The sequence below is a fragment of the Solanum dulcamara genome, chromosome 6 (assembly GCF_947179165.1).
Source record: "Solanum dulcamara chromosome 6, daSolDulc1.2, whole genome shotgun sequence".
Lineage (NCBI taxonomy): Eukaryota > Viridiplantae > Streptophyta > Magnoliopsida > Solanales > Solanaceae > Solanum > Solanum dulcamara.
Window position 1 is genome coordinate 6,516,606 of NC_077242.1, and position 8,428 is coordinate 6,525,033.

Below are 8,428 nucleotides of genomic sequence, written 5' to 3' on the forward strand. Positions count from 1 at the left end.
AACCATTACATATTGCACGGAGAAGTGAAAATGTTGCAATTGGCTCGATGGAAAATTTGAATAGAAATACATCACAATTCACAACTATCTACAAGTAGGTTGTTAATTGCTATTTTTATCCACCACAAGGTCCAAAATTACTCAACTTCTGGAGCTCACAGTATCATTTTGGTGTCATTTCCAAGTGCTACTAAATTTAGCAACAAAGTGTCGTCAGCCCATAAAGAGAGAGTAAATGAGAAGATCAATTGTCAAAACAAGAAAAAAAAGTTAAAAGTTTCTAAAATGGTTGCTGAGATGAATAGTCTTTAGGAGACAAATAATGGGAACACGACTGAGGAGGGCCACGAAGATTAAAAAACATATACAAGCTTCACTACTGCTTCAAGAGAGCTTTTTCGTGTAACAAGCAGAAGAGGAGAGAAATGAAAATCCAAGATGAAGTGATAGCAGCAAAGAATCAAATATACCTGTAAATCAAGAGAGCAGTAAATGTGCATAAGATACAGAATATGGTCCCCAAGTATTGCAGCAAACAATGTATGAGGTTCAAAAATGTGGTAACGAAATCATGAAATAGCTCAATGTGCATCAAGAGTCTTATGAAACGTACCATTCTTGCAAAAAGAAGATAGTGAATCCTGTAAGCACCAGCAAACAGAAGCAATTTCCGTTGGACATGAAAGCCAGACAATGAGGACTGACTTCTTAAGTAACTGTGCAAATTGCAATCCTACATAAACACAGTTAATATCGGTAACATCCGAGAAATCATTTAGCAATTTCACTATGGTAAGAAGTTGAAATTTAAGCTGAGATTCAAATAATTTTACATTATATATTACTCATTAATACTAATGACATTTATGGATGACAACACAAGGCGGGCCAAATGACATTTTTGTGATTTGTACTTTCCTTGAATAATGTCAACACAAGGCACACCTATGGCATCTTCATTTAATAAATAAAAACACAATACATACTATATACTTATTGAACTAACAACAACATATTTGTAGACGATTACATAAAGGATAAAACAACATACAAATATGTATCTTGTGGCAACGAGTCCTGTTTGTTTGCAGTTACCACACCTCCTACCGATGTGAGAAGGAGCAATATGTTGCACTCCTGAGGTTCTCTCATATTTAGTAGTTGCAAGTACATTAAAAGGGGGAAGGTGGCCAATATGCCTCTTCACCTAGGGGAAAAAACTTTTGTTTGTAAAGCCTGCAACTGTAGTACTCGCTAACGTAGTCCCTTGACTCAATGCCACGGAAATCACAAGATTTAATGGCATGTGAGCATGTCATATGGTAATTTCTCCATTTCCCACACGAACATTTCTTTTCTCGACCTGTGACCATATGCACATGAAGGTAAAGGAGGAAATGGGAATTCATGCAATCAGTGAGCATTTGTGCTCCCTCTCAACAAAATAAGGAAATGTATTTAAGACTTAATATTACAACTTTTTAATGTAGTATTAAATATTTACCACTTATAATATTTTATTTACAGGTCTTAATATATCTGAATTAATTTAAAAATTAGTTTAAATTAATTTCTTTTTAATATATTAAATTAGAACATAATTAATAGGAGCGATAATCACAAATACGACGCATTTACTCCCTCAGTCCAACAATACTTGTCCATTATTTACTTTGCACAGTTTTTAAGAAACTATAAATAGAAGGGTAATTTTACCATATTACCCTTTGAAAATAATAAATACAATGTTTTGAAAAATGTAATAGAAAAATGACTACTAATTAATGATAAGGGTAAATTAGAAACTATGTTAAAATTATCTCTTGATTTCATAAATTGGACAAGTATTGTTGGATATCTATTTTTAGTATAGTGGACAAGTAAAAATGGACGGAGGGAGTATTACAATAATCTAGTCACTGCAATAAATTAATTTTAAATTATTAAGAAATTATTAAATGTCAGCATAATAAATAAGAAAGAGAAAAAGGCATACCAAAAAGAAAAAAAATTGTGCTTTCCTTTTTGTAACAATCCATTACTATCTTTAAGGGATCTAATTTTATATTGCACACGTTTCTCCACCCCACATTTCACAACCAACAATAATTCTTCTCTTTCCCCGTTACTATAGTCTTCACCATATCACCATATTCAATAAAATTTCATCTTAACTGACTTTATCTTTATCGCTAAAAAAATAATCTTTAGCATAAGAATCAAAAACTTGTTCTTACATCTAGAAAAGTCTTAGGGTTGTCCAGGATAAAAGATTAGTCGAGATAGAGCCACAAAATTTTCACATTTTAACTCAAACACCGATGAAAAAGAATGTCTATCCAGTAAAGAAAAATATCTCTCCTTTAAAGACGAATTAAAATCCATCAAGGGAGATTCAAACCCTTGTCATGAAGATTGTGCAGATGGTGAAGAAAATCTCAACTTCTTCAAAACAAAAGGGGCAAAAACGGAAGAGCAAGATGGTGCAATTTTTTTTGTCTGATTATTAGGATTTTGATTTTGATTTTGTAAATCAAAATAAACAAAAAAAGCCAAAGAGTGTTTCGAGGGGAGAGTCTTCAAAACCCTCAAGAAAAAGATCTAGTTCAACAATAAAGAGGATTTAAAAAATCCCAAGTCAAAAAATGTCGAACATATTGTGAAGAGATTTTTAATAAATAATTTTTTTTTAAAAAAATATTTCTCTTTTATATATACAATGATATGAAATTGACGTGAAATTGGTATGAAATTCATAAACTTTATTTATTGACCGTGATTTTTGTGTTGACATGAAAATAATTTTATTTTGGTGTACTATGTGTATATGCAAAAAGATGCAAGTATGAATTTGGTACGAAATTAGTATGAAATTGTTATAATGTGTATTACTTGGTATGGAATTAGTACCAAATTGTTATAACCTGTGAGTATTATTTGTTATGAAATTGATATGGAATTGTTATGAAAAAATATCGAAAGTCTTTATTATGAAATTGGTGTGTACTTTTTTTTGTAATTAGCATGAAGTTGATATAAATTTCATACTATGTATACTGTTATAATGTGTGTATTTTTTGGTATGAAATTGTTATAACATGTGTAATTGGTATGAAATTGAAGATTCAGCATACTGTTATAATGTATGTATTATTTGGTATGCAATTGACATGAGTGACATTGACGTTGATGCAAAATACCAAAGTACGACATAATTTTTTGGCAATATGAAACATACAAGATCAGTGAGGGCGTAATTCGCGAGAGCGAATTAATCGGTATTGATGTTAGAAAATTTGATGGACCACGCATAGCAAAAGAACAGACCCTGGACACCACTAATTATACTACATCAAAACCTTTGAAATCATTTGCCAGATAGAAAATCGACTCATATCTTTCTTTCCCTTTTTTATTTATTTAGAATGCTGTAAATTTTTGCTTCAGTTTTTGACATTAAATAACATATATTATGTTTTTCTTTTATCAGTGTTATTATGCAGTATACTAAGAGTTTAAGTGTCATTTGATTTGTGTATAATATTTAGAATAAAGTTTAGCAATTAATTTTATAAAATTGAAATCCAGTTACATATCAAATTTTTATACATAAAATACAACTACAATTCTAACTAGATACCAATTACATACAATTATGCAGACTTCTGTACAGTGAGAAAAGACAAAAAAATATACCACATTTATACGAATCTCATATCAAATTAATACAAACTGTAAATAGATTATATATAAACATAATATACTAGTTTTATATCAATTTCATACCAAATTAAAATACAATGTAAACAGACTACAAATAAACACTATGTACCAATTTCATACCAAATGCATGCCAAATTCTTATAACATTTCAATGAACAATTCTTTCAAACAAATCACATTCGATAATCCAGATGTTACCTTATATATTTTGTAATTCATTCTTTGAAAAAAATAAAATTTAACACACCAATATTAATATATTCATAATCAATAAAATTGAACACTATTATACATTAATATCAGATTTTCCAATACAAATATATTCAAAAAACTAATCTGTTTATTTAAATATATTTTTATCAATGAGCGCAACAATCATAAATAAAATTATTCTAGCACTAACATATACAATTTCATCTGCCACCATATTGTATAAGTATCAATAATAATCATTTATTCTCCATGTCAATACGTCAATATCAAAGAAAAATTCTTTCAAAAATGATAAGAATAAAAATCAGAAAAAATGACCGAGAGAGAAGACAACAAGATGATTGAAAAAAATTCTTTTATAAAAGCAAATAACAAATTGATTAAACTGATTTGAGTAATTTAAGGAATATAAATGTCTAATCAGTTATAGTCTCTTGATTAGATGTCAATTATATAAATTATCTTTTCCATTTATAATTGGGTTGAGTGCTTTAAGGAAGATAAATAATTAATACATTTATTATTTTGTTATTTTCTAATCCATTTTTAGTTGTTTTATTATATTAAAAAATGTTATAAGCTGTCATTATTTGATAGATAAGATAAAAAATCATGTTATAACTAATAATAAAATATCTTATAAATATCATTTATGAAATTTCAGAACATCCATGTATCTAGGCAACACCTTGAAACATGAGAAAATTTCTAAGACATTCAAATCTCAAACACAGTTAGAAGTCCCCTAAATTAGGGGTGTTCATGGTTTGGTTTGGGTCGGTTATTGATTAAAATCATAACCAAACCAATTTAATCGGTTATTAAATGTCTAAAACCATAACCAAACCAAGTAAAATAATAACCACGGGTTTGGTTATTGTCGGTTTGGTTCGATTTGGTTCGGTTATTCAGTTTATGACTAGCCGAGACGATTCAAATATTCTCTCTCTACATTCTTTAAATTCTTACGAAGCTCTTTTTTTCTCATTGCCCACAGAGGTTCGAAACAGAAAAGGAAACAACCTAAACATTCGAAACAAAAAAGAAAATAACTTAAAGTCAATTTAAAATTTGAAAAACTTCTTATAAACCTTCTCAAAATTTGACAATCTTGTACTTGGGGTTGAGGAGTTGAGGTTGCTTTTGAGCCTTCACTGTTAGTTTATGACTGTGAGTCTGTGACTTTGTGAGAAACCAACATGAGAGGAACAGAAAAATAGATACTAGGGTTTTAAAGTTTTAACTTTTACCTTAAGTTGCTGCCTGCTGCTTAAGTGCTTAGTGCTTATTAGGAATTTAGGATAAAGAATTGAGGATTTAGAATTGGCCTTGAGAGTTGGGCTAATGGGCTTGGATTGTTGGATTTGGACTGCTGTTTAGTTGGGCTTGGATTGTTGGGCCTTAAAAATAAGTAGATTAATATTAAATTAATAATTAAAAGGTATAAAATATCTTTAATTATTTATGAAAAACTAATATTATACATATAAATAATTATAAATTTTATGTATATAATTATCGGTTTGGTTTGGTTATTTATTCAGTTATTTTTTTCTATAACCATAACCAAACCAAATATTATCGGTTATTCAAATTTAAAACCAAACCAAACCAAACCAAACCAAATGTCGGTTTTTTTATTCGATTTGGTTAAATTTTTGGGTTGGTTTTGGTTTTAACCAAAACTGTGAACAGCCCTACCCTAAATAAGGTTAACATAATATCATTATATTTACCTTAATTACCTATCATTTGACTCCAATTGAGCAGGGTGATGTTGATTGCTACTACCCAAAGCACAAAACGCTTCACCCAAACAAAAGCTTCCCTCAATTGATATCCATGAAAGTTAAAAATAAGTAAAACATCACAGATATCATAGCATTACTATGATCTTGATTATTAACCAATTCGTTAGGATTTACGTGCCGGGCCTGTGCAGACTCTTGGTGAGATTGTTCCAAGTGTGTGGCCCCACATGTTGCTCATTTCCTCTGTTGGTGGTCTTACAGTAGCAATGGACATAAAAGAAATTCTTTGCATGGCTTTTAATGTTTGGGTTCAATAACATTCACCTTAGTGGGGACCCCTAGCACCATCTTTCCTTAGTAACAGACCCATCAAGCAAGCAACAGAAACATAGTAATAGTTAACCAGTCATTCAGAAAAGTTATCTGGTAAGCAAGATCAACCACATAATCTTCTTCTGTACGAAGAAATGATTCATCGAAATAATGAATCACCATTGATATCGACACATCTGAGATCGCCAAATGCTCGGGAGTTCCTCTATTCAATCGTAGTAGATTTTCTCCGAAAGGAATTCAAACCTAAGGAGTTACAACTCTTCCATGAAGGGTTGGTGTTATTTTTCTTGATATTCTGATGGAAAACGACTCCCACGTTCGGTTCTGAATACTAGATATGACCTCAAAATAACAGGGGTCAAGGTCGGCTATGTTGCCGCTAGAAGCAGAACCCCGTATTTCTTCTAGAGAATCTCCTAATTGTTCCAGAGCAACTAGAAAGATATGAAACGGGAATGAGTGCACCGCAAGACCAAACAAGTTGCTCCCTCGCCTCGCAGCGACGACATCTGTCTTTTAAGTTAAGTGTTTTCTTTGGCCACCAATCTAGCCTTCAACCCCTCAACAGCTCCATCAGCTTTTTGTTGACTTTATAGACCCACTTGTAGCCAATGGCTTCTTTCCTAATTCTTTCTTGTTGGGATGAACGGAAAAGAAAGTGTGCCATCTAAATTGGGACAGAAACGAGTATCTTTTAGTTTTTGGGAATGTTGATCCTTTCCTCAAAACTCAGGTTGGGGCTACTTTAACTAAAATTTTATTTTGCATCCAAAATCCAATTAGAGAGATTGTAGAGAGAGTTTGATTCAAACCGTAGGCAACAAGATTGACTAGGAGAATGAACACTAATATATAGCGCCATTGACCATGTCTCTCAACTTCTCTAAGCTGCTAGTGAATTATAGAAATTTGGAATACATAATATAATGATTAACTTGGCTTTCACCGGCAACTATGACCTCTAACTTTACTAGTATATAAGTAGGCATTTTAACTATTCAAAATCTGAACAAATAGATACATTCGTTTTACTTGGCATCCTACATAACAATTTTGTGGCATACATGGCGTCCTACGCGTATTATGCCACGTAGGACACGTGTGTCTATTTGTTCAATTTTATACAAGTTTTATGTGCCTACTTATATACACCCAAAGTTGGAAAGCATAAATGCTTGTTGAACTCAAGTGAAAATATATATTAAAATGTGTTAATCTTATAATCTTACACATGTTATATGAAAAATTTAGAATAAAAAAGTTGCTAAATAAAGAAAAAGACATTGTATTTAAATGGATTAAAAAGGAAATTAAAACAAACCGAAACTAAGGGATTACTATTTAGCTTTAAAAGTGATCCTAGTACCTTGTTTCAAGTTGTTTGTCTGATGTTTGATATAATACAAAATTTAAGAAAATAAAGAAATTTTTAAAAACTATCTATTTTTTTTCTTGTTTTTCGCTCAGTGTTCGATGAGCGCATTGAAACTCCAATTAAATTCGAAGCGCACACTGCAGAGCCCATTATAGGATGTGCTCCCAGAATTTTGTGGATTTAATTATACTAGGTAGATAACTAGAATTAAAGAATTGTCACTAAATAAATAAATAAAATTTTAAAATAGATTAAAAAGAAAAGAAAGAGAGATTGAAACGGAGGTAGTATTAATTTAAGCACTTTGATTTTCTTAAATCATTCTGTCATTTTTCCTTCTATGCCCTAAAATAATTGTCCTCAGATGAGAAAGAAATGAAAAGTAGTACCATTTTATATTCTGAAAACGATAAAAGATTACTTTAAATTATTTAAAAGAAAAGTAAAAATATTCTATATTTGATTTTTAGTGTAAGATATCCTTGAAATTTGAATGATTAGAAATAAGATAAAAATATCCTGATTAGTAATAAACTGCCCCAAATATCCTTGAATTGTTAGAAATAAGACCTTCAGGTCTCATCTATCCTTTTTCTAGTAGCTTTGGAACAATTAAGTGAATTATCTAGAAAAAAATAAGCAGTTCTGTTTTTGGTAGCAATATATTTGGTCCTGTTTATGGGTTTAAATTAATATGTTATAAGAAGGATTAATATCAATCTCATTGAAATCCCGCTACCTTTATATTGGGGCCTGATTTAATCCAAATAGGCTCTTACTCTCTGAAAAGTTGCTATTCCAACAGAACTAACAATCATATCTAGGAGATAGGGAAACTGAGACAGGAGAAGAAGGGGAGCCTTGACGTAACTGGTGAAATTGCTACCATGTGATTAGAAGGTCATCAGTTCAAACTGTGGAAACTCAAAACATCCTCTTGCAGAAATGCACGGTAAAGTTGCATACAATAGACCCTTATGGTCCTTCTCCAAACACCGCGCATAGCGGGTGTTTAGTACAGCGGGTTGCT